This window comes from Marmota monax, unplaced genomic scaffold, assembly GCF_021218885.2.
Source record: "Marmota monax isolate L192 unplaced genomic scaffold, Marmota_monax_Labrador192_F-V1.1 WCK01_AAM20220418_F8-fsc00011, whole genome shotgun sequence".
Taxonomy (NCBI): domain Eukaryota; kingdom Metazoa; phylum Chordata; class Mammalia; order Rodentia; family Sciuridae; genus Marmota; species Marmota monax.
The window spans coordinates 19,570,284-19,597,506 of record NW_026693082.1 but is presented as its reverse complement, the minus strand read 5'-3'; the positions used below and the strand labels follow the sequence as shown (position 1 = coordinate 19,597,506).

Genomic DNA, 27,223 nt, shown 5'->3' with positions numbered 1-27,223 from the left:
CGGTCTTCTCCAGGTGCAGTGGGGTGTGCCAGGAACACAGGGCTTCCTAAAATCCATGCAGGGAAAGTGAAAGAGGCTTAAGGTCAGGAGATAAAGTTGTAGATCAGAATTGGCAAAATGCAATCTATTGGCCAGGTCCTGCTTCAGTTGGCTTTGCTTATGGCCCTGAGATAAGAATAGTCTTTGCAATTTTAAAGGGATTTGGAAATAAAAGGAGATGGAGGAGGAGGAGGAGAATTAGAACAAGAAAAAATATGTGACAAAGACTGAATTTGGTCTGAAAAGCCTGAATTATTCATTTTCTGGCTGATTATAGGAAGAGATTGCAGCCCCTATCCTAGGGAATAGGACATGGCAAATGAAGAAAATCAGTCACCACAGACTTCTGTCAGGATCCAGGACAGTGCCCCCAAATCCAAGTGGGTGTAGGAGTAGATGCCAGCAGAGTAAACCAGCCACACACCACAGAGACCAGGAATTCAGGAGGAGTCACTTCAGAGGCTTCTTAAAATCCAAGGGGATAAGTCATATTCATTCTGAAATCAGAGTCTTAGGGAGGAGTAACAAAAGGCAGACCCTGCTGAGAGGAGCCATGACCAGGTGTCCCAACTGTGAACTGAACAGGGAGGCTGAGTTACCCTGAAAAAGAAGACCCAAGTTTAAGATTTCTTAGGTATTTAAATTGGTTTTATGGGATATTAGGATGGACTCCAGGGGAAAATAAAAAGAGTGATGAACAGAAAGATAGACTTTAAAAAAATCTTTTTTAAAATCTATTTTTTAGTTTATGGTGGATACAATATCTTTATTTTTTACTTTATGTGGTGCTAAGAATCAAACCCAGTGCCTCATGCATTCTAGGCAAGCACTCTATCACTGAGCCACTACTCCACCCCTGAAAGATCACTTCTTTTCTGCATATATTTAAGGCATTTATATTTTGACCCTCCTTTATAAGAGAACTCACTGTATTAGAATAGAATAGGTCATATTAGTAACTAATTAGCTCCAAAATCTCACTGGCTTAAAGACAATCAAGGATTATTTCTTACTAAGGTTACTGTCCCCAGGGAAGTGGTCAGGCAACAGAGTCCCACGTAACCTCCCAGACACCCAGGCTGATGGAGACTTAGCCATCTTGTAGCTGTGACATCTGGAACATGTAATTTTTGAGGTCACTATAGAAGGAAAAGAAATGGGTAAAGGAAAAACAATTACATCTGTTTGGATTGAAACAAATCATTTCTGCTCATAGTCCATTAAACAGAACAAATCATATGATCCCGAGTGAATTGCAAGACTTAGAGATACAGCAGAGGAAAAAGAATAAGTGGCTTTACTCACTCTTTTCAAAAATTATTTTAGAAATTTTCCCCATATTTTTATTGGTTCTTTATAGTTGTACATATTGATAGATTTTGTTGTTACTAATACCCACAGGCACACAATGTGACAATATAATTTGGCCAATATGATTCCCGAGTATTTCCTCTTTCCCTTATTTTAGAATTTAAAAATTATACATATTATGTGATATAGCAATTAGAATATGTGATACAGCAATTAGAAAAAATGAAGGATTAAAACTATGTGATAATTTCAACAGATGCAAAAAAAAGTATTTGATAAAATTCACCATTTTTCCATGATACAACAATTCAGGTACAGAAAGAATGTACATATATGGCAAGCCCACAGTTAATTTCATATTATTAATGAAAAGCTGAATCTGTTTTCTCTAAGATTAGGAATAAGACAAAGGTGTCCACTCTTACCACTTCTATTCAATATAGTACTGTAACTCCTAGTCCTAGTACTGGAAGGCAAGCTGGGGTCGGGGGGTCATTCAAATAGGAGGGAAGTAGGGAAATTTTGTATTTGCTGATGACATGTTCTTATATATAGAAAACCTTCAGGTTTATACACACAGAGAGACTAGACATGATAAGAAAGTTCAATAAAGTTTCAGGATAAAAGTATTCATGTACAAGATATTTCCATGTACTAACAGTAAAATAGTCAAAAAAGAAATCAAGAAAATAGTCCTAGGCTGGGGACATGGCTCAGTAGTAGAGTGTTTACCTGGTATGTGTGAAGTCATAGGTTCTAACTGCAGTGCACAGAGAGAAAAGAAAGAAATAGACCCACTTATAATCATAGCAAATACAAGACATTTGGAAGGAATTTTAACCAAGGAAGTAGAAGATCTATACACAGAAAACCTATAAAGTATTGCGAAAAAAATTGAAGAAGGCACAAAAAGATATCCCACATTTATAGAAGAATATTGTTAAAATGTCCATACTACCCAAAGCAATACAGACTCATTGCAATTCTTATCAAAATCAATGACTTTTTTCCCCACAGAAATAGAAACCTAAATGCATGTGGAACTGCAAAAGATTTTGGATAGCCAAAGGAATTTTGAGAAACAAGAACATAGCTGAAGGTATCACAAAGCTGATTTCAAAACATACTACAAAGCAACAGTCATCAATAAGTATAGCATAGTACTGTCATAAAAACAGACATGTTAACCAAATGGAACAGAATAGAGAGCCAAGACATGAACCTATTTATTTACAGTCAAAGGATCTTTGATAAAGTTGTCAAAATGGAGAAAGGATAGTCTCTTCAAAAAATGGTGCTGGGAAAACTGGATAGCACATGTAGAGGAATGAAATTAGATTGTAGCATATAAATGTGGTGCTGTAAAACTTCTAAAAGAAATTGTAAGTGAAAGCTTCTTGACATTGGTTTGGGCAATGGTTTTCTGGATATGACCTCAAAAGGCAAAAGCAAAAATAGACAAACAGGAATACCTCAAACTAAAACTTTTTCACAGTAAATAAAACAATCCAAATAGCAAAGAGGCAACCTATGGAATGGGGGAAAAAAATATATATATATAGTATGGGATTAGTATACTAAATATGCAAAGAACACAATAGCAAGAAAATAAATATTCTGGTTAACAATGAGAAAAGCATCTGAATAGACATTTCTCAAAATAAGACATACAAATGGCTAGCAGGTTTATTAAAAAGATGTCCAATGTCACTAATCATTAGCAAAATGCTAAAACCAAAATGAGATATCATCTCATACCTATCAAAAAAATTAAAAGTAACATATGTTGGAGAGGATATGGAGATAAGGGAAAACTTGCACATTATTAATTGTACATATTGTTAGATTTTGTTGTTACTAATATGCACAATCATTATTATTAATGACTATTAATTAACCCAGTCATTATGACCAACTTTGTAGAGGTTCTTCAAAATGTTAAATATAGAATTATCATATGATCCACAATCCCAGTGTTGGTGTATATCCATAGGAGGTAAAAGGATTGTATCAAAGGGTACCTGTACTCTCCTGTTCATTGTAGCATTAATGATTGCCGAAATGTGGAATCAACTCAAGTGTTCATCACCTGATGAATTGGTAAAGAAAATGTGGTATATTTGCACACAAGGGAATATTACTTAGCTTTAAAAAAGAAAATAGTCATTTACAGCCACATAACTGAACCTTGATGATTGCAAGTGAAATGATCCACACACAAAAAGACAAATCTGCATGCTGTGTGATCTCACATAAGGGATACAAAATAGTCAAACTTATAGAAACAGAAAGTAGGATGGTGGTTGCCAGGAGCTGGGAGGATAGGTGGTAGAATGGAGAAATGTTGGTTAGAGGGAACAAAGTTTCATTTGGGAGGAATGTGATAATATCTCATTGTGGTTTTAGAATTTTGCTTATGATTAGTTTCAGCTGGGAGGAATAAGTTCTGGTGATCTGTTGTGCAGTAAAGTGATTACAGTAAATAACAATATATTACATATTGAAAATTGCCAAAAAATTAGATGTGCTATGTTACCACCACCAAAAAAAGAAGTGTGGGATATAATGGATGTTATCTGTATTTAAATATTTCACAATTTTTTTGTGTGTGTATACATAAAACTGTGGGAAAAAAACTGTGCATACCTTAGAAAATATGCCTGAGGCTTTTACAAGCTATATAACAAAGCAAAAATGGATGAGAATTGTTGAAGTTTAAAGTTTTGGAATTAAGTCCAAATAACAAATGAAATAAAAATAGGCTTATGAAGAATTTGATTTCCCAAGTCTTAATGATTAGAAATAAGTGCTAAAATTATCCTGCATTTGGAAGCTAAAATGTCTACTCTGTGAAGGTGACATTTACCTCTGACATTCATGAAAAATTTGTTTTCGACACCTCTGAGGTTTAAGTAGTCACATGAATGGTACTGGCATACGTTGATTAATAGAGTAAACTTGTCCAAATCTGGTTTTTCCCCCCATGAACATATTTTAGATGTTCAGTAATAGTGTCCTAAAATTGAAACATGCCTGATGGATCCTGGGTATTTTTAATATCATTCAGTGGTGGCATGCAGGGTAGTTGTAGAAGCATCCACATGGGTTTCCTAATCTCATTTCCCACAGCTGAGTTCATCCTGTGAAATGAGCTGCATGACCTAATGTCCTAGCAATTACACATCCCCAAGCATTGGGATGCTGCTCAGTGTAATTCATGCTTTAATTTGAAGCAGTCTGTAACTTATTTCTGAGATCCAAGTGGATATCTTTAAGAAGAATGTCTTGGTAGATCTTGCCACAGAGGCTTAAAACTTGAAAGCTGATCATAGGAAGAAAAATACTGACACTATGCCTTGTCTACTGCATGCTTTTTATTAAAAATGTCATTTAAAAAAATATTCAGAACTTGTTTCATTAAACCATTTTACTGGCACAATGAAACCACTGAAATCTGGGACCATTAAAATTTGGTCAAATTTTTATTTTGTTTTTTTTGGGGAGAGGTTTGGTAAATTGTGTTTTTAATTTTTATTTTAATACCTTTATTTTATTTATTTATATGTAGTGTTGAGGATTGAACCCTGTGTCTCACATATGCTAGGCGAGTGCTCTACCACTGAGCCACAACCCCAGTACCCAATTTTTTATTTTATTGGTTCTTTTTAGTTATACATGATAGTAGAATCCATTATGATAAAATTATACAAGCAAGGAATATATCTTATCCTAATTAAGACCCCAGTCTTATGGATGTTTACAGTGGTGAGATTCACTATGGTGTATTCACATATGTTAGGAAAGTTATCTCAGATTCATCCCACTGTTTGTCTTTTCCTATCTCCCCTCCCTTCCTTTCATTCCCCTTTGTCTAATCCCCACTGCTCCTATTCTCCCACCTCCTTATTGTGGGTAAGCTTTCACATATCAGAGAGAACATTCAACCTTTGGTTTTTTGGGATTGGCATGATAGTCTTCATATCCATTCATTTACTTGGAAATGTCAGAAAGTCATTCTTGTTTATGGCTAATGGTAATGGTCTATGGTAATACTCCACTGTGCATTTCTTTCTCCATTTGTCTGTTGAAGGGCACCTAGATTGGCTCTATAACTTAACTTTTGTGAATTGTACTGCTATAGAACATTGATGTCACTGCATCACTCACTATAGGATACTGTTTTTAAGTCCTCTGGATATATACTGAGGAATGGGATAAGTCAAATGGTGGTTCCATTCCTAGTTTTTTGAGGAATTTCCATATGTTTTTCAAAGTGATTGCATCTATTTTGTCCCACCAACAATGTATGATCATTCCCTTTTCCCACATCTTCACCAACATTTATTGTTACTTGTATTCTTGATGATTGACATTCTGGCTGGAGTGAGATGAAATCTCAGTGCAGTTTTAATTTGCATTCTTGATTGTTTCCTTTGATGTGAAGAAGCTTTTTAGTTTGTTGCCATCCCATTTGTTGATTTTTGGTTTTACTTCTTGAGCTTTAGGATATGGAAGTGTAGTGTGCTGGAGTCCCTCACTGGTGTGGTATCAACAACAGTCATTTCTCTTTGCTTTTGAAATGGCCATGAATGTCCAGGAGTAGGACCTTAGTAGGACCTTAGTGCCCCAGTGTCTTTAAGTTGAAGTGTTCACCAAAGTGGGAATAGATCATGGCTGGAGTAAGGTGCAATTTACAGCTGGGCTTGGGGTAGAGTTCACTGGCAAAGCACACACCCAGGGTGCTGGGCTCAATTCCCAGCACCATACAGAAAAGGAGATCACATAATATAAAATTATTAAAGAATTTGTTAATACATTAGTATTATTTATTATTAAAGAATTATTAATGAACCAAAGAAGGAAAATAATGAGAAATAGTAAACAAAGAATAGAGGAAAACCAAATAAAAGAAATAACCTCAGCAATAATAAGAGAAAGGAGTAAAAATTAATAAACGTGAAAAAATTAATTCAAAAAGGAAGGAAGAAAACGGGAAAGGTAAATCAAAAAACAAAAATAAAATGAAAAAGAAGAAAAATTCAAATTAAAGAATAAAATAAAGAATAAAAGGATATAATTATCTCCAATAATACTTGGAGATTCTTGTCTGAGCGGTCTATGGTTGGAATCAGCCAGGTATGGCTGGGTGATTTAGTGGGTCTTCGCTGTAACCTATTATGATTGCTCTCAACTCACACCATACAAGGTGGGATGAAAAGCAGGCTGTGCCCCAATTTTTCACTGGATAGTTTTCAGGGATAGACCACACCAGGGCCATATTCTATCTGGAAGCTTTTAATAGCACATCTGGTGGCATGGCAAATGTTGAAGCCATAGCACGCCATTCTCACCAACTCAGTTTTGGTGGATTAAGAACCTCACCAGGAAGGCAGAGGGCTTCAGTCTGCACACATTGGCATGGCCACTGTTGGGACTAAGTGTCCCAACACTGACCCAGTGTCAGTGGTATGTGGGCAGTGTTGAATGGGTGTGTGTTCAGTCTGGAGGTTTCTTGTCTGTAAGCCCAGGGGCATGGCAAATATTTAAGCTACAGCATATCCCAGAATGCCTCTGAGGGTTGTGGAACAGTCAAACCTGGGAGCTGGAATGTGTGCAGGGTGGGGGTGGGGATGTCACAGAACTGAGCGAGTAGGTATCCATGCCTGGTTGCCTCCAGACCCATCCCTCTGACTGGTGTCCTTCACATCACAGTGGTCGGGATCACTTAAGTCTGTGCCCTCCACTCCCCTCCCCACTACAGACCACACACCCCAATGCATAATGCACTTAGCAAGTTTGTCTTAGACACTCTGCTATGCAGTGACTGTCTCATGTAGCCATCTCCCACACAGTCAACGTGGCCATGTGATGTACATTGGACCCTCAAGAGTATTTGTTTTGGATTTCTTGATTGCCTGCAGTCTGGCTGGGCACAATTCAGGAGCCACTTATCAAGCAGAAACAAACTTTATTTTTAGAACACACGCCACACCACAGGAGCTCTTCAGGAATTCCCTCAGAGCCCAACTGCCATCACAGGCTTCCCACCAGCCTCTCAACCCCGCCCCCACTTCTCCTGCTCTTGAGGCTGATTGGCTGGGTCGCATGGGCGGAGCCAAAAAAAGTCCCCCAATGAGCAGCTCCATGGTCTGAAAGGGCGGGAAACAGTCCAATGAGCATCACAGCAGAGGAGCCAATCAGCTGGCAGCTAGAAGTTTGCTGGGGCCCCTTCGCTGTGGCTCTCAACACTTGATCCCCATAGAAGCTTAGTCCCTGACACTAGGACCCTTCTCAAGATGGCTCTGTAGTGGCATTTTCATATAGTAAAACAGGACACCTGGGGTATTGAGCAAGAAGCAGCTATTATTAGTGCCAATACTGGCCCATCAGATTAATATCCAAAGGCGGAGCCTCAATTGAAGGGAGTCATCACCTTATATACCTCTTTCAAGCTCTTTGTCTACCATATAGGGTAATGCACATTCTGATCAGGTATTCTTATGCTGTAGCATTGCAACAAAGTTACAACAGAGTCAGGACAGATTTACATGCACTCAGGAATCTGGCAGTTTTCTTTGTTCTGGGAGAGCCCCTACCACAGCTCCTATTTACAGCACTCTTGAGAATTTGCTGAGCAATATAAATAAAGTTCTCCTGTAAAGCCAGGTGGTGGTCGTGGTGAAGTCACTCTAAAAGCAAATCCCCAAACTAGATTTAAAGTTTGTTAACAACCATGGATTTCTCCAGCTAGCACAGCTGTATTGCTGTTATTATAGGGGTTATTTGCACTTCCCAGTTCCCCTTATAAATATCGGGTTCTGTGCCCCGAGCAAGAGAGCTGAGGTGAAACTGTGAATTGCTTTGTGCTTTTCTCTTTGTTGCATTTCCAATTTTCCATGTTGTTTAGGTTTTTTCATCACTTCTTTAAAAGAAATTTCTAGTTGTAGATGGACACAATACCTTTATGTTATTTATTTATGTGGTGCTGAGGATCTAACCCTGTGCCTGATGCATGCAAGGCAGGCGCTCTACCACTGAGCCACAACCACAGCCCTCTCATCACTTGTTTATGGTTCCCAGAATTCTTCCTTTCTTTCCCTCCTTGGACTGGTTTCCCATTTGTTGCCTGACTTACCTCTTGCAGAGTCAAGTCTATTCTGCCATCTTGGCTCCATACATGGCTCTCAGATATATAGTTCTCATAGCAGTTTCAGGTTCTCTCTCTCTCTCTCTCTCTCTCTCACACACACACGCACACACACAAGTAAGTAAACAAATAAAAATAAATAAATAAATGAAAATTCTTATACCCCTTACCCAAGTATAGATGATTTTATTGCTCAAATTGTTCTAGTTTAGTGAGGTTTTATTTGGCTCCTATATATACTTGAACAATGGTATTTTTTTAAATAAGCAATTTCTTCACAACACTGTAAGATGCTCTGGGGTCTGCATATTTTGTGTCCAGAATTACAATGAATAATTTCTACCAGTTTACTTTTATTTCAAAAAAATGTTGAAAACCAAGATCTATGTGTTAGATGAGTTCACTGTTACTGGGGGGTATCATCGCTCTTAGACCTCCTCAGCCGACAGAAGTATATGTGTGATAACTTCTCTATGAACACCTATGTATAAATATTTCAATATGTAACCATCTGTACCAATATTAAACCAAACACAAGTTCTTACAGATAGTTCTAATTCTAATCCATTACACATGGATCATTATAGCTGCCTATTTTGCTTATCTGAAAACTGTTCCAATAATAAGAAACGTGATTCTTGCCTTGGACCATTCAATTATTATTTGTTCAAAACCTCTAAACAGGTATAGAACTATCATAATTGTTAATTTCAGTCCCCTAAAAAACAACTTTATTAACTAGAATATCATGATTCCATTCATTTCCAAAGTTACTTAAGTTAGCACCTCTTTCCCTCACCCTCTTCTTTGAGGTTACTTCATGAAAATACTTGTATTCTCTTCTCTCCATCTCTGCTTCTTTTTGGGTTCTCCTGACCTCCTGATTCAATGACTTTAAAAAGTTTGCATACATTAATGCTGACTCTATTTGTTGCACAATTCTATGGCTTCTGACAATGGACAGTGTTGTGTATCCACCATTTACAGCATCATACGCTACAGGACAGCCTCCCCACCTTTCACCTACTCATCATGACGTCCAGAAATCACTGATCCTTTTCCCTACATCTCTATTTTTCTCTTTCCCCCAAAAGAAATGATTATGTGATTTCTCACATACTTGCAACCATAGAGTATGTACTTCTTCGTATTGGATTCTTTCACTTAGAAATAAACGTTTATGATTCTGTCATGTCCTTCCACATGCTAACTCTTATTTTTACCCCTGAATCATATCCCATTATGTGTAGGTACTTTATTTTGTTTACCCATTCACCTAGTGAAAGCATCTTGGTTACATCCATTTTTTATGATTATGAATAAAGCTAATATAAATATTTGTGGATTTTACATGAATATTTTCAACAACATTTTATATATGTGTAGGAGCACAGTTGCTGGACTGTATGGCCAAATCATGCTTATATTTGCAAGAAACTGTCAAATTGTCAGTTTGCAATCACACAGAGAAAGACAGTTCCTATTGCTCTTTGTCATTGTCAGCATGGTATTACCAGTTTGTGGGTTTTTTTTTTTTCCAGTTTTAGCTAATCTAAAACTCATTCTAATAGTGGTATCTTATTTTTGCTTTAATTTGTAATTCCTTAATGACAAATGATATTAACTAACTTTTCATATGATTATTTACCATCTGTATATCTTCTTGGGTGATGTATCTCTTCTCATCTTTTGTCCAAGTTCTAGTTTGGTGTTCTTTTTTCCTATTGAACTTCAAGAATTTGCTATACATTTTGAATATGAGTTTTCTGTCAGATTTTTAGCAAATATGTTCTCCCTGTCTGTGGGTTGTCTTTAAGTTCTCTTAATGATATCTATCACGTGGTAAAAAAGAAATTAACAAAGTATAATTTATCTTTTTTTTTCTTTTGTGGATCATGGGTTTTTGTGTTGTTTAGGTAACTTTGGGTTGAGTGATGCCATTTTATGGATTATCTTCTGGAAGTTTTATAGTTATACATTTAGATGTGTGATCCATTTTTAGTTAATATTCCTGAAAGCTGTAAGATCTGTGTTTATATTTTTTTCTTTTACATAAATGTATTTAGTTGTTCCAGTCCAATGTGTTGAAAAACTACCCTTTCCCTATAGAATTGCCATTGCTTCTTTGTTAAAGATCGGCTGTGTTTAATGTGAACCTATTTCTAGACTCTTCCATTCCATTCCATTGAAGCTATTTGGGTTACTGTACCTTTTTACTAAGTTTCAAAGTTGAATATATCAGTCCTCTGATTTTTATTCTTCAGTATTGTATTAGCTTTCCTAGATCTTTTGGTCTCTATGTAAATTTTAGAATTATTTGTCAAAAATATTCATTAAATAGCTTTCTGACATTTTGATTGTAATTGTGTTGAATCTGGATCATGTTGGGATGATCTGAAATCTTAATTGTAGCTTTAGATCCAGGGAATATGGAATATGTCTCTATTTGAATTTTTTTCATTTCTTCAAAGTTTTGTCATTTATATTTATTGATCCTGTATCTATTTTTTTTTTAATTTTTTTTATTGGTTGTTCAAAACATTATAAAGCTCTTGACATATCATATTTCATACATTAGATTCCAGTTGGTTATGAACTCCCAATTTTACCCCAAATACAGATTGCAGAATCACATCGGTTACACATCCACATTTTTACATAATGCCCTATTAGTAACTGTTGTATTCTGCTACCTTTCCTATCCTCTACCATCCCCCCTCCCTCCCCTCCCATCTTCTCTCTCTACCCCATCCACTGTAATTCATATCTCTCCTTGTTTATTTTCCCATTCCCCTCACAACCTCTTATATGTAATTTTGTATAACAATGAGGGTCTCCCTCCATTACCATGCAATTTCCCTTTTCTCTCCCTTTCCATCCCACCTCATGTATCTGTTTAATGTTAATCTTTTCTTCCTGCTCTTCCTCCCTGCTCTGTTCTTAGTTGCTCTCATTATATCAAAGAAGACATTTGGTATTTGTTTTTTAGGGATTGGCTAGCTTCACTAAGCATAATCTGCTCTAGTGCCATCCATTTCCCTGCAAATTCTATGATTTTGTCATTTTTTAGTGCTGCGTAATACTCCATGGTGTATAAATGCCACATTTTTTTTATCCATTCATCTATTGAAGGGCATCTGGGTTGGTTCCACAGTCTAGCAATTGTGAATTGTGCTGCTATGAACATCGATGTAGCAGTATCCCTGTAGTACGCTCTTTTAAGGTCTTCTGGGAAAAGTCCAAGAAGGGCAATAGCTGGGTCAAATGGTGGTTCCATTCCCAGCTTTCCCAGGAGTCTCCATACTGTTTTCCAGATTGGCGGCACCAGTTTGCAGTCCCACCAGCAATGTACAAGAGTACCCTTTTCCCCACATCCTCTCCAGCACTTGTTGTTGTTTGACTTCATAATGGCTGCCAATCTTACTGGAGTGAGATGGTATCTTAGGGTGGTTTTGATTTGCATTTCTCTGACTGCTAGAGATGGTGAGCATTTTTTCATGTACTTGTTGATTGATTGTATGTCCTCCTCTGAGAAGTGTCTGTTCAGGTCTTTGGCCCATTTGTTGATTGGGTTATTTGTTTTCTTATTGTTTAATTTTTTGAGTTCTTTGTATACTCTGGATATTAGGGCTCTATCTGAAGTGTGAGGAGTAAAAATTTGTTCCCATGATGTAGGCTCCCTATTTACCTCTTTTATTGTTTCTCTTGCTGAGAGAAAACTTTTCAGTTTAAGTAAGTCCCATTTGTTGATTTTTGTTATCAACTTTTGTGCTATGGGTGTCCTATTAAGGAATTTGGAGCCCGACCCTACAATATGTAGATCGGAGCCAACTTTTTCTTCTATCAGACGCAGAGTCTCTGATTTGATATCTAGCTCCTTGATCCACTTTGAGTTAACTTTTGTGCATGGCGAGAGGAGGGGATTCAGTTTCATTTTGTTGCATATGGATTTCCAGTTTTCCCAGCACCATTTGTTGAAGATGCTATCCTCCCTCCATTGCATGCTTTTAGCTCCTTTATCAAATATAAGATAGTTGTAGCTTTGTGGATTAGTCTCTGTGTCCTCTATTTTGTATATTTATAACTATTTTTCTCAGTGCTAATGTAGGTTATATATATCTTTTTGTTGTTGTTGTTTGTTACCAGGAATTGAACCCAGGGGCACACAACCACTGAGCCAATTCCCAGACAATTTTATATATTATTCACAGACAGGATCACACTGACTTGCTTAGGGCCTCCCTACGGTGCTGAGGCTGGCTTTGAACTCACAATTCTCCTGCCTCAGCCTCCTGAGCTGCTGGGATTACAAGTAGGCACCATCACACCCAGTTTATATTGTGGTTTTAATTTCAAATTCCAACATATAGGAAATTGATTTTTATTAATCTTGCATCTGGTGCTGTGTTTATTAGTTCCAGAAGTATATTTTGTCAATTCTTTGGGATTTTCTCTATAAATAATCATGTTATCTGCAAACAAAGACAACTTAATTCTTCCTTCTCAGTCTGTGCATTTTTCATTTTCTTGCCTGTCTGAACTAGCTAGTACAATGTAGTGTTGCATAACAGTGGTAAGAGGGGACATCCTTCCCTTGCCTCCAATCATGGAGTGGGGGGGATATCCAGTTTGTTTCTCACCATTACGAAGTTAGCTAATGGTTTTTATTGATGCTATTTATGAAGTTGAGAAAGTTCCCCCATTCCTACTTTTCTGAGAATTTATGCTGAGTGGGTTTTGGACTTTTTGTTCAGGTACTTTTTTCTGTACAAGTTTCTACTATGTACTAGCTAAGTGAACTAGTTGTCTCACATATCTAGTAAACATAATAGTAATTATCGCCAATGACTGCTGTGAGAACTGTACAAATGGCCTAGCATATAGTAGCATTAATCTAGTTTTGGGTGACCTATCAGCAAATCTAAGGGGAAACATCTTTCCCAAGGGAGCACTATCCCTTTCTGGAATTTCAGTTCCAAAAACTTGAGTCATGCATTAGCTAGTGACAGGTTATTTTCTTTCACTTTTCCTTGGCAGTCACCAAGAGATGAGCTCAAAACAGGTAGCTACATCCCAGAACCTAAGAATAATAGCAAACAATCTTTTGAACCAGGTTGTACTGAGAAACTCTGCAGACCTACTTTAGTCACTTGTGTTTATGCCTTTATAGAATGAAATGATCAGGCTTCTCTTAAGTTAAATTCTTGAGCAGCCAGAAAATTTGTAAGCCTGAGTAAGAAATCTTGTGATTTCTGGAGGCAGTAGGCCAGGAAATATTCCATATGCCTTTCACCCAATACAATATTACACTGGCTTCCTCATTTGCCTCTCTTTACGTAATTTTTGGGAAACGTTTGCATTATAAGTAAATATATAGAAACTTCTTTTACTGCAGAGCTCTACTGACTGGTATTTTATGAGAATTCAAATTATTCAGGAGAGAAGTTTTTAAACCTTCAGTGATTTTTACTTTTTAATTTAAATTTAACTGATACATAAAACATAAAAATATACATATTTATGGTATGCTGTTGGATATTTTGATAACTGTATTATTTTGTAGTGTTTAAATCAAATTAGACATTGTTTCTTTATATTGAAAATTTTCAAAATCCTTTCTTCCAGCATTTGAAATAATGTATTATTACTCAAATGCCTTATTGAAGTTTAGAGTCACCCTATTGTGCAGTAGCACACCAAAACTCCTTGTGCCTTAAAATACTTGGTAGTCATCGCTCATGTCTTTCCCAACCATCCCCACTATTCCCAGCCTTTAGTAATCACTATTTTATCAACTTCTATGAGATTAGTGTTTTATATTCCACATGAGTGAGATCATGTGGTACTTGTTTTTTTAGTATCTGATTTACTTCACTTATCATAATGACCTCTATTTCCATCCGTGTTTCAAATGATAGGATTTCATTCCTTTTTGAGGACTTTGTTCCTATATGCTGTTTATGATGAGGACCATTCTCATTCTCATGACACACATAAACCTAGAATTTATAACCTGGGTTTGAGTCAAGCTCCATTCCATAAAACTGTATGGAATGTTACCTACCTTCCCTGCATCTGAACATTAGGAGTAGTGAGTAACAGCTACTCATCTAGATTGTTGTGGAGCATGGGTGGAAATATGCCACAAAAAGCAGGTAATGCAACGCAGCTTCCATCATCAGTACTTCATAAATGGAAGTTGTATGCCTTTCATCCTCAAGGGACTTCTCAAAGCTCAGAAAGTTCACCTTGAGATCAGATAGGGAAGATAGAAGTCAGAATAATAGCATCCTTACCTCATCCACTCAAATTAGTCCAGGCACGTATACGTGCCTTCAGCCTATGCTAACATTTTACCTCCTTTCTGTGTTTTGGCCTTAATGCAGTGTTCTACCACTGGGAAGTGTTCTGTACATATAGTACACGATAAGCCCTTGAGAAATGCTTAATAACTAAACCATTAATCGCCTCAAGGAATTAGTCAACTCATGTTTGCTTCTGAGAAAAATCAATGGTTTCTTGCCAGGTTGATGAAATGAAGGAACTGAGTCTTACAGAGCATTGAAGACTGTAAGGCCTGATTTTTTTTCCTTCATCTTTTGTATCCATAGGTTTCACAAAGAAATTCTGCAGATTAGAAAAATTGACTCGGAGAAAGAATGCCTTGTATATTATGTTGAAAAGAATTTCTAATTTACTTCACATAAAGACCTTGCCACAGGTTTTGTTTGGATTCCACTTGTGGCATTTAATCTACTGATTTGGTACTGGAAATGACATAAAAATAAATTTTACTGAAACTAGGTGTTTACACTTAAAGTCTATTGGGATTTTAATGGCCTCTTTCAACTTGTTTATAGTTATAGTAAAATGATTTGGGCAGTCAGCATAATTGCTCCACTCTCTTCCTTTCTGGGGGTTGTGAAGGCAAGAGATAGTTTGGAGCTTAGAAATAGGCTTTGTGATGTAATTTCCCCTCCTTGATGCCTGAAGCCCTCATTTCTTCACTTCAAAACTTCTTTCTTTGACAGTAAGTAAATCCTGTGCATTGGCACCTCTATTCTCTTCCTGGATCCTGGCAAACCCTCCCCTCTCAGTAATGTGTAATGTATGGTAAAGCTGCCACATCAGTCAGCATCTACTGGGGGCAGTGAACAATTTGCCTTCTCTCAGCCTGTGATCTTGAGTCTGGTGTTTTAGTTCGCTTTTCCATCTCTGTGACAAAAGACCCAACAATAACAATTTTAGAGTAAAAAAAAAAGTTTATTTGGAGCTCACAGTTTCAGAGCTCTCGGTTTACAGATGGCCAACTACATTGCTCTGGAACCAAGGTGAGGCAGAACATTAATGTGGAAGAGGGTGTAGAAGGAAAAGCAACTCAGGAAAGGGCAATCAGGAAATAGGAGCTACACTTACCAGGGACAAAAGAGAAACCCCAAAGGCATGCCCTCAGTGACCTGTCTCCTCCAGCCATTCCCCACCTGCCTACAGTTACAACCCAGTTAATCCATTATCAGTGGGTTAATACACAAACTAAGTTAAGGCTCTAATAACCCAATCATTTCATCTCTAAACTTTCTTGCATTTTCTTAACAATTGAATTTTTGGAGGATACTTTATATTTAAATCATAACAGTCATTCCTCTCTTTCTAGGTCAGGAAAAAGTTAATCTTTTTATATATTAGTCATATTCTTCCCTTTTATGTTTTGGTTAGGAGCAAACTTGGCCAAAATTACACCCCATTATGTGTTGTCCAAGTAATGTCACAGTTGTTGTCTTTCTTCTCAGGATAGGGGTTGTAGTGCCACAGTGCAGGCAGTGGACCATGCACAAACCAGATGTAAGCAAAACTTTTACTTCTACTCAGTCAGATTCCTATTATTCTCATGGGGTTACAAAGATGCAGACTATTCCACGGTCCTGTTTTATTTTCTCAATCCCTCCACCTGCCTTCAGATTCTACTACTTGCGTAGTTTCAATGGAATTGACTGACTAATGCCCTTCTGTCCCCTCCAGGCTTGGTGCTTTGCCTTTTCTCTCCGATCGTAGATTCCCTCCGATCAGTAATTCCCATTCACTTTCCTGTAGCAATCTGGGATTTTAAAGTCACCACTAACCTTGATGTTCCTACAAATAGAAATTATATTTGTTTACAAGTAAATGTAACATGTAAATGTAAATGAAGATCTGAGAGCAGACTTGGCATAATCAATAGCTTCTTATGCCTTACAGGTTGACCAAATCTAGAGTTATGGCTTCGGAGAATGGAGCTGGGATGGGAATTGTGATCTCAAACCGTTTTAAGTCAGCTTTTTCTACTGCTGTGACCAAAAGACCTGACAAGAACAATTTTAGAGGAGGAAAAGTTTACTTGGGGCTCATGGTTTTTCAGAGGTCTTAGTTCATAGACAGCTGATTCACTTCTATGGAACCTGAGGTGTGAGACAAAATATCATAGCAGAAGTGTGGGGCAGAGGAAAGCAGCACAAGACGTGGCAATCAAGAAGCAAGGAGAGCTCTGCTCATCAGGTTCAAAATATATACCCCAAAGGCATGCCCATAGTGACCTACCTCCTTTCAATTACCACTTCACTAATCCATTCAAGTGGATTAATTCACTGATTAGGTAAGTTTTTCACAACTCCATCATTCCAGTTCTGAATGTTCTTGTATGGTCTCACTCATGAGCTTTTGGGAGATATCTCATATCTAAACAACAAGAGACAAAAGCTAAGAACAAACATTTCAAAACCAATTAGGTTTCTACAAGTGGGATCTCAAAAGTCTAGAGAAGTTCTGTTCAATAGAACTTTCTTGATGGAAATATTTTAAAAATAGTCTGTTGTTTAATACAGTAATCATGAGCCACATGTGAGTACTGAACACTAAATACATGACTAGAGTAGCTGAAGAACTGAATTTTAATTTTATTTGCTTTTCATTTTAATTGAAATAGCCACAAGTCATGGTGGCTATTGTAGTAGAGCAGAAGGATCACCAAAACTCTCATATAGATTCTGGAGTGAAGGACTGAGGAGATTATACTTTAAGGCAGTAATAGTAAACAGGGAGGTTGTCTCTACAAGTATTTTTCCAGAAATCTAGGCTTTAGTACTTGCTTTTGTGGATACACTGAGTTGTATTCAGAGGGGTATTCAGTTGTATTATAGAGGGGCACTGAACCCAAGATATCTGGATGATCCTCTTGGGTTCTTTCCCTGAAAGGTGGTCTAAAGCACAAACACCATGAGGATCAATATTACAGTTTTAAATTTTGCAAATAACTTTGATTTCAATCATTATTTCTTTTTATTGTGGAGGATTTTAGTTAAATAATGTTTCTTAAAGAGCCTACATGGATTTGTTATTGAAAAATTGTCCCTTACCCTTATTTAGAGATCTCAGACTCAGGAATAGTGCTAATAAAAGGATTCCAAGGATAAGATCATGTAGGATCTTAAACAATCAAAGGCAGGGCAACAAACTATAGCAGTTTATATTCTCAGGTCATGGAAGCTTGCAGGAGAGCAACATCCTGTATTATCCAGTGTGTTAGCATTAAAAAGAATATTCAAATCCCCAAGTTTCCACCTCAATTATTAGAACTACTATATAAATTCAACAAAGTTTTAGCATACAGAATCAACAAATAAAAATCAGTGTGATTGGAATATGCTAATAGTGAATTCTCTAAATAGCAATCAAGAAACCCATACAGTACTTACAAGTATAAATAAAATACCTAGGGATGAATTTAATTAAAGAGGTGAAAAATCTATAATGAGAATTATAAAATATTGATGAAAGAACTTAAAGAGGACACAAAAAATGAAAAGACATCTTGTGTTCATGGTTTTAAAAAAAATCAGTATTTTTAAATGTCCATATTACCTGTTTAGATGTAGTATCCTCCAAAAGCTCACATGTGAGCCAATACAGGGTTTGGAGGAGAAATGATTGAATTATATAGCCTTAACCTAATTAGTGAATTAATACGGGTGGGATTAACTGAGTAGTAACTGAAGTCACGTGGGGTGTGACTGGAGGAAGTGGTTCATTGGGGGTGTGGCTAGAGGATATATATTTTGTATCTGGAGAGTAGAGTCCTCTATCTCTGCTTCCTGTTCATCATGTAAGCCTCTTCCCTCTGCCACACTCTTCTGCCATGATATCCTTTCTCATCTCAAGTCCTGAGGATTGGAGTCGGCCTTCTATGGACTAAGACCTCTGAAACTGTGAGCCCTCAAATAAACTTTTCCTCCTCTACAATGTTCTGGTCTTTTAGTTAGCTACAGTGATGAAAAAACTGACTAAAACATTACCCAAAGCAATCTATATATTCAATGCAATTCCTACCAAATCACAATAATATTTTTTTAATTTTATAATTTATATGGAACACCTGGCGAAAACAAAAAAATTGAATAGCAAAAGCCATCTTTAACCAAAAGAAAGCAGGAGGTATTATGCTGCCTTACTTCAAAATATACTACAAAGCTGTAACTTAAACAATTTGGTATTGGCATAAATACAGAGAGACCAAATGGAACAGAATAGAGCCCCAATCTGGTAGGAGGATGGTTGAGTGATACATCTGAAGTCAATTGAGGAGTGTTTCTAGAGGATTCCTAGCTAGCAACAGAAGTACTGCTGAGAGGCCAAGTAACATGTGGAATATAAATTAGCATTGGATTTTCAAGGCAAAAATCTTGGTGATTAACAAAGTAGTTTGGGGATTTGTGAGAATAAAAGCATGCTTGCAGTGAGCTCCAATGAAACTAGAGGAAGACAGCAAGGAAAAAGAAGCTCCTTCTAATGAGTTGTGCTTTAGAGGACTGATATTGGTCATGCAAGGCCATGGGATCAGGGATAGACTGGTAGAGATGGGAGAAATCATACCATATTTGTGTGCCAATGAGTGTGATACAACAAAAAGGAAAAAAGAAGCTAGGTGGCTGAGGATAATTGCTATTTTGATGAGATAGGAGGAGTTGGCCTTAGATAGGGATACTTTAAAAAGACAGGTTTGTGAGTGTAAAGGCACATAGGCAGATTTTGTGATAATAAAGTGTTGAAGCATATATATGTGCGTATGTGCATATATAAACACATATATGTAGATACATACTTTTAGGTACATATATAGATATAATTTTTTTTCTCACTGAAAGAGAAAGCCAGATTCTCAAGTGAAAGTGATGGTGGAGAGGACATATTGAACATTTAAGGAGAGAACTAGAAGGAATTCTTCCAAAGAAATCTACAAGGATAGGCAAGGACCACTGGAATGAGTGATCCTGAATTTCAAGTACTTATGTGGACCTTGTCCTTCCACAGCCTCCCTGAGCCAACTTTCCCAATTCACTAGATTCTTCCAGGAGAATACAGTGAAGGAAAAGAAACAAAGAGAAAGATATTACGCATGTGTGCCAAGGGATGATTACAAGGATAGGCCATAGAATATGAACCGTACACCAGAAAAATAGCGATATGAGGATCTCATGAGGGAAGTGAAAGGTGATAAAATGGAAAGTTTGAGGAGGATCTTAGAAAAAGAAGTCAGATAGGATGTGATTATTGGAGAGCAGGATGCTTAAAATAAACAATTGGAGGGTGTGCTGCTCTTGACAAGAAAAATGTCAGATAAGACAGTGGGAGTGGGTGGCTAAGATTGGGTGGAAGGAAAGATCACTGGACAAGGTTAAGGAACTCAGAGAGCCAGGCAACAGGAGAACCATCTACACATAAATCAGGATTTATGACAGGAGTCATGTAGGAGAAGATGATGGACTGGAACAGTGGGGACAAGGCAAGGGGCAGACTGAAATAAAGCTCTTGTGATGCTTGAATTTAGAGAAGGAGAAAAAACAGCCAAGGTTGTGTGTTCATGATTACAATAGTAGTAGGCAATTCAAGCCATGCAAGGATGTACAAATTTAGAGACTATCAGGCTGGCTTATGGAAAACTTGTACAGGGAAAAGAAAAGGCAGCAAAGACAGAACTCTGGGGCATTTTGCATTGTGAGACGGTCAGACGGAAAAAAAACCAGGTTCTTTGAGTAGGCACAGTCTCCTCTATTGGAGGAGACCCAGTAGTGTAGATCCTATAATTTTCCATGATTTATTCCTCTCCCACTCTGATCACACCTCCCTCTCCTGTGGACAGAGCATACTCCCTTGCTTCAGCCAGTGGCTTGTTAGCATGTATGACAAATGCCACATCTGAGCAAAAGCTTTCATTAACGTGCACAAAATGTCTCTGATCCTTTTGTTCCTGAAATCCACTGTGAGATGACATGGACCACTTGGTACCTAGTCCAAAATGAAAACGCTGCCAAAGCTATAGCTAATCTGCAAATCTCATACAGTGGGAACAAGAAGTAAATATTGGTGTTGGTAAGCCATCGATTTGAGAGGTTTGTTTATTGCTACACTAAAAGTTAATACTGTGATATCAAGGGCCCTGTAGATGGAATATAGGATGAAGGAAAGAAAGGGTATCAAACATGGCAGATATGTCACATAGCATGGATTTGATAAGTGTGTGAGCATTACCAGAAGGCTCACATGTGTTCAGGATCAGAAAGCCAGGCAACAGGAGAACCATCTACACATGTCTTAAAATAATCAGGATTTATGACAGGGCTGACATTTTTTTTTCTTCCTCTTTTGGTTACTCATTTCCCCATCCTGCTATTTCCTGGTATTCCTTGGAAGTAGAATCCTCTTCCTTACTCAATTACCCATACTTTGTACTAGGGTATTTCAGAAACTTCAGGTACTTTGAGGCTAACAGATGTTCAGACTCCAGAAAAGACAGTGAGTGGGTAATGGTACCTTTACACACTCAAGGTGTCTATGCAGAAGGTTACTCTGCCTTTAAAAGAATTCCTTATTACCTTGGTTGCTTGGGGTCTTTTTCTTATATTTGTTTTAAATACTACAGGATCTGATGGGCAAATCAAGCATGGCACATGCTGCCTAGCCACATATAATGAAAGCAGGGCTGCTGACCTGAACATCAATCCCGCATAATTATCAGCGGAGGATAGTGGTTGTGAACTTGAGCTATGAGGGTTCATATTCAGGCTCAGCAAATTCCTAGTGTGTGAAGTTGGACAAATTACTTCATTCTCTCTACCTTTGTTCCTTTTAAATTTTATTTGAACAGAGGAAAAGAATAATATCCTTTGTAGAGTTTGACAGTATTTAAATCAGGAAATGTGGAAAAAGCATTTGGCACAGTAATTAACACATAACCTTAATAAATGTTAACCGCTATATTTACAATATTATCACTACCTTATTTCTTAAATTCTTTTGTATATGTAAAAAGGTTCCTAACTTAACCCTAAACTGGGATTTGTATGTGTTTGGACACCAAGTAACAGGGCTACTGCTAGCAGCCAATTTGAATGAGGGTTTTTAGTGAAAGGAAATGAGTGCTGGCAAAATGGATTGAAGACAGCCTGGCATCTTTCCTAGAGGGTGGTTGCCTACCCTGACCTAGCCAGATCCAGTTGACTCAATTCTGTGAATAGAGAACTAACCTCTAAGGAGAGAACGGCTGTACTCTAAATCTGTGTAGCTCTTCCTGAGGCACTGATTTTACAGAGATTTTTCTGGATAAAACTGCTTATTTAAGAACCTGAGCCAGGGGTGAGAGGAGGCTTTCTCCAGCCTTCCATATGAACAGTAGCTCCAATCTAGAGAGGATACTGATTGCTCGCTCCATACTGGCACTTGGGCAGTACAGAGACACAGCATCCTAGCTGTGAATGCCCACCGCCTCTGTGTGATTAGGGCTGCAGACATGATTCTGGAGAAGGGTTCTTGGCCAGTGGACACCAGTGATGAAGGAATGAAAGCTGAAGAGTATAGAAAGACCTCTGGAGAATTCCTGTAAAGATTACTCACATATTTCCAGAGATTTAGGGAATGTGTTAGCAGTTGTGGCTCAGAGAGAATAAAATGTGCATAAGTATTATCAATGGACCACGTTCTAATTCCTAGTCTGTGTGACCTGACACCATAAGAGGACACAGGGGTGGAGCCACATAATAGAAGAGAGGGATACTCTTTCAAGACAGTTCTATACTTGCCTGGTAAATTGATTGGTCCTCAAATATACCCAGATTTCCTCCACTTACCCAGCATATATGTGAAATTCCACTTTGGGGGGATTCAAAATATAACAAAATTTATCTTTTTCTAGCAGAAAGTATAAGTCATGCTGGTAAGAAAGTAGATTGTAAAGGATTTTTAAAAAGCAAGTATGAGGAACACAAGAATATATATTCAGTTTATGTAGTGAGTTGGAGAAGGGCTGATGGTGGAGAAGTGGCAGAATGAAGGTTGAATCCATGAAAATAAATTTCATCAACTTTACAGTTCAGTTTAGGCACTGTTAACTCTCAACAAATTGGAAGTACTCATTCTAGGACATAATAACTGTAACTTCTACAGTGTCTAAGTGTAGAACATGTCTAAAGAAGGCTAAAGTGTGTGCGTGTGTGTGTGAAACAACACATTGCTATTACAGATAAGGCTGAAAATTTCAGTGATTTGTTGAAATATAGTGTAGGATAGGGGTTCTCTGCTGGAGTTGGCCCTGTTTAACTTTTGACTTTCAAGGTCACCCTGTATGTGGATATGGAGATGTGCAACTATGATTATCATTCAGGGGATGAGTCCCCCCAGCTGTCAGGTGTGCCTTCAGGTGTGATCCCTTCTACACACTGAGTTAGCTCTGGAAAGCTGTAGTAGCCAGACTGGCTCTCACAGGCTGTTTTAGCTCTTGGTGTTCCCATGAAGTTAACCATGGCTGTTATTTAACCAATTTTACAGCTTACTCATCCCTCTGCCCAATTCTGTTTTTCCCCCCCCTTCTTTCCGTGGACATTTATTCTAAGGGCTACCCTAATAAAAAATATAGGTCCACATCTACTTACAATAGAATCCAACTTAAGAATCTGAGAATTGTCTCATAGCTGGTAATGGGAGAAGATCAAAGGAGTCACTCATAGATGGTTTTGATCTGAAAACAGCACATGTCACTTCAAGTCCTTCATTATTTGCAACTTAACCATCTGGTTAAATCCTCTAGCTTCTTAATAGGAATCAGAAATACCCAGACAACATTGGTAGGCTTACCTAAGATTATACAGCCCATTCTATAACTTGGATTATCCACTCTTTTGAGGAAATTGTATGATTTTATTTTTCACTTTTGATGAAAAAAATCTATGTAACTGTCCACTGATTCTTTTTGACTTTGATTCAAGAAAGTTCAGAAACAATTTAGAAATAAATCATAGCAACTATGTAATCCCTTATAGAATACACTATTTTCTTCCCTGTCATGATCAACTCTTCTAATTTATCTTTGCCCTGGGCACTCTTGTGTGTATGTTTTTTTCTCTTTTCTTTTATATTTTACCATGTTATTGTATTTCTGCTGCAAATCACTTCAAATTCTTTTAAAAGAATGAGTCAGCACGTCTGTAAGTAAGCAAATAAATAGAAGCATCATTCAGTATTCTTTATACCATAGCACCCTATTACAAACGATTACAAACCCTTCCATTACAGTTGGGCATCATTATAGGAACATTTCCATCTCATTATAAAATGAACTGAGTAAACATGCAGAAGGTCTGGTTTGAATAAAAATTATATCCCAGGCACCTGTTAAATAGCTACTGCCTATTAGAACTTCTGATTTCCAGATGGGAAATGGAACTTGATTTATGTACTTTTTTACCTTAAGGATGGGCACCTACTTAGCAGACAAAATTTAATCACTCTCCAAGGAATTGTCTGGTTCACTACCCCTTGCTGGACACTCTGTTTTATAGTTGACAAAACTTGGGTTTGGAGAGGTCATTGCTCAGACCTATACAACTAGGCAGCAGAAGCACTGTCTTACTGGGATTTTGATTTTCATTAAATCCTCTGCCAAATTGAGAAAAAGAGCCTCAATACAGGATTTCAGGAATTTGTAATAAGTTTGCAAATATATTTTCTCATTTTGTCTTTTTCCTATGATTTTCTTATAGTGATTTTAGGATATGTTATCTTAATTAAAAAGGTCTTCTGTGTGGTTACAAAAAAAATTTCTCATATTTTTTTTCTTAATAGTTTTAGGGATTTTCAAATACATTTAAATCACTAATCCATTGGAATTTATTCTTACATAAATATTAGTTTAGATCAATTTTGTAGCTTTTTATACATGGCTATATTCTTAATATTTTCCCCATGAAGATAACATGTCTGTTTATTAAGTTACCATTTATATTTGTTAACATTAATGGGCTCTGCTTTGCAATTTTGAATGTCTGTTCTTGACCTTGTATCACAATTCTATTATTTAGGTTTGACAATATCTGGTAGAATGGGATTCCTCCTCATTCTTCCTTTTTAGAATGTTTCTGATTATTCTGGGTTTGTTTATATCTTCATATGAGTTTATAATCACTTTGTTTAGTTGCAAGAACAAAATCCTGTTGGTGTTTGTACTGAAACCATGTTAGAGGTATAGACTGACCTTGGGAAATTTACACTCTTTTAATACTGAGTCTTCCTATTCTGCCTTTCTACTTGTTCATGACTTCTTTTGTCCTTCTGAAGTGGTTTAAAAGTTTGTTTCCATAGAGCTTATACATTTCTTATTTTTTAGTTAATATAGAATACTTTGAGATATTCAAGAGGATTATCTCGAATTTAAAGAGGATCTAAATTAATCTAAAATGTCAACAGTGCCAAGGCTGCACTATCCTGTACTTCCTTCCATGTTGGGTTTATTTCTTAATCTTCAAAAATGCCATACTTTGGGGCTGGGGATGTGGCTCAAGCGGTAGCGCGCTTGCCTGGCATGCGTGCGGCCCGGGTTCGATCCTCAGCGCCACATACAAAGATGTTGTGTCCGCCAAATACTAAAAAATAAATATTAAAATTCTCTCTCTCTACCTCTCTCTCACTCTCTCTTTAAAAAAAAAAAAAAAAAAAAAAAAAAAATTAAAAATGCCATACTTCAATCCATTTGTTGCCTTAGCAGTTTCTTCTCCCAAGAATGCCCCTTTCTCCATTTTTTTTTTACCTTGATGTCTCTCTTCCTTGATATCCAGATGTCTGCTTGAGAACAGAACATCTTTGACCACCGGTTAAGGATGTTTCTGTATAGAATTTATCACTTCTGATAAATTTAAAAAATTTATTTTGATGGTAGTGACTGTTATATGTACTATTAAGTCTTTAGACAACTTCTGGGCTTGCTGAATTAAACTCTAAAGAGTAATTCTTTTCTTCATCTCCTACAAGCTTGTCTTTATTTCACCCATCCCTGACATCACACAACTGGCTAACAGTTCCTCAGTTTAGGAAAGTCTTGTCTTCTTAACCATCAAAGTTTCTCTAGCTTACAGAAGAGGAAAAGGTGGAGCCTCGTGCCCAAAGTTCTGCTTGGAGTTTGAGGTTACCTATAGCTTGGAAGGGAGCCTTTCTCTTTATTCAAGAATGTACAGGTTATTTCTCCTCTCGAGGGAGAAAAAAAAAAAAACCAACAAAACATCTTGAGGAGAAGATACAATTTATTGGCACAAATAGTTGGGATTGTTCTAAGAAGAATTGTTTCAGGAACTAGAACAACTTCTCCAGGCTGATGGGAAGATGTGGTCTGGCTGTGTTCTAGTTGGGAAAGGACAATTTAAAGGGAGCTTCCTTTTCCAAAGGGCTTTTATAAAGGGAAAGACTTATTGGCCTTTTGTGAGTCACATGCCCTTTCCTGGACCAGTTACCATTCACACAGGATTAAATGAGGAACTCTGATTGGAAATATTCTACTCATATTCAATTGCTGATCAGGATGGCCATTTTCCATGCTGCTGGTGTTTGTGAAGAAAAAAATGCATGGGCAGGCAAGAAGGCACACACTGAAGTCCCTCACAAATACTTACTAAGTCACTCCTGGAACTGGAGATCTGTGTTATGTGTATATTACTTAAAACATACATGAGACCTGAACTACATAAGAGGAAACTCAACGGTTGCAGTTTGTTTTGAATTGGGGGAATAATATATATGCAGTCTATAAGTTGCTACATAAGTGTGTTTTTAATAAATAGTGCAATCATGAAGAAATCAAGTTCTAGAAAAATACACCTTTCTGGGGAGGTGGCTCAAGAGATAATGCGCTCCCCTGGCATGCACAGGGCACTGTGTTCGATCCTCAGCACCACATAAAAATAATGATATTGTGTCCACCAAAAACTGAAAATTAAATATTAAAAAATTCTCTTTTTTTTAAAAAAATTACACCTTTCTAGTCTGAACTCTCCATTTTCCAACCCCTTCCCCATTTCACATATGTAGAACTTATCTTCTCAGAAAGTGTTTTCATGAGGAAAGGAGCAACATAACATTTGAAGAGCACCTAGAAGGCCCTCCCATAAATGTATGCAGAACTGAGTTATGGTGTTGGATCGCAGGGTGAGTGAAAGTGAGTTTGCGGCAGTTGAGGAATGGAAGCCTGAGGAAAGTAGCAGAACTGTGGCCTTTAGTTGTTGAGGTCTAGGAAGGTCAAATCTGAATGCAAGTTTACACAGGACGTTAGAGATCTAGATAAGATTCACCTCTCACTTTCCACCATATACCTCTTACCTTCAGAATTTGACAGGATTTTCTAAGATGGCAAGTGTGGAGCTTCCTTTCCAGTGACCCCTT

The 27,223-nt window shown here is 37.3% G+C and overlaps 1 long non-coding RNA gene across 1 annotated transcript in view; it reads right to left on the bottom strand.

Annotated features, from left to right (window-relative positions):
• Positions 1-27,223, bottom strand: part of LOC124099232 (uncharacterized) — a 192,704-nt gene that overhangs the window by 51,893 nt on the left and 113,588 nt on the right. The gene's annotated exons all lie outside the window — the stretch shown is intronic.